Raw genomic sequence first — 539 nt, forward strand, 5'->3', positions numbered from 1 at the left:
GGGTGCGGTTATGTTACACTTGCATCAAGGAGCCCCAGAACGCGCTGGTCCAGCGTAGACCGCAGCCTTGAGGATTTTTTGTCACATTTTTCTTTTTGTTCTGACTTTTTTTTTACTTTTGCTCATATTTAAAAATGTACCAAATACAGGTACTATAAAAATCACTCTACATACAGAGTTGAAAAATATTAATCATGCATTTGAAAACTGTTGAATGTATGTAGAAAAGATGCTTTAGTGTGTACGAAAATTGTACAATATGTATGAAAAAATAGACACCATAACGTGCATATGCTAAATTGTTTAATCATGTATTTATAAAATGTGAAACATGTATAAAAAAATGTCCTGATATACACAAACAGTATATAGTGTGTTTGAAAAGATGTATAAATGAAAAACGAATATATAAAATGATGTTAGTCATGCATTTAAAAATGTAATACATAAATAAGCAAAAAAAAGTTATGTATACGGAAATGCACAATTGCTTAAGCAAAAAATTATACATAAATATATACATTTTATAAAACGTGTAC

This window comes from Triticum dicoccoides, chromosome 3B (assembly GCF_002162155.2).
Source record: "Triticum dicoccoides isolate Atlit2015 ecotype Zavitan chromosome 3B, WEW_v2.0, whole genome shotgun sequence".
Classification (NCBI taxonomy): domain Eukaryota; kingdom Viridiplantae; phylum Streptophyta; class Magnoliopsida; order Poales; family Poaceae; genus Triticum; species Triticum dicoccoides.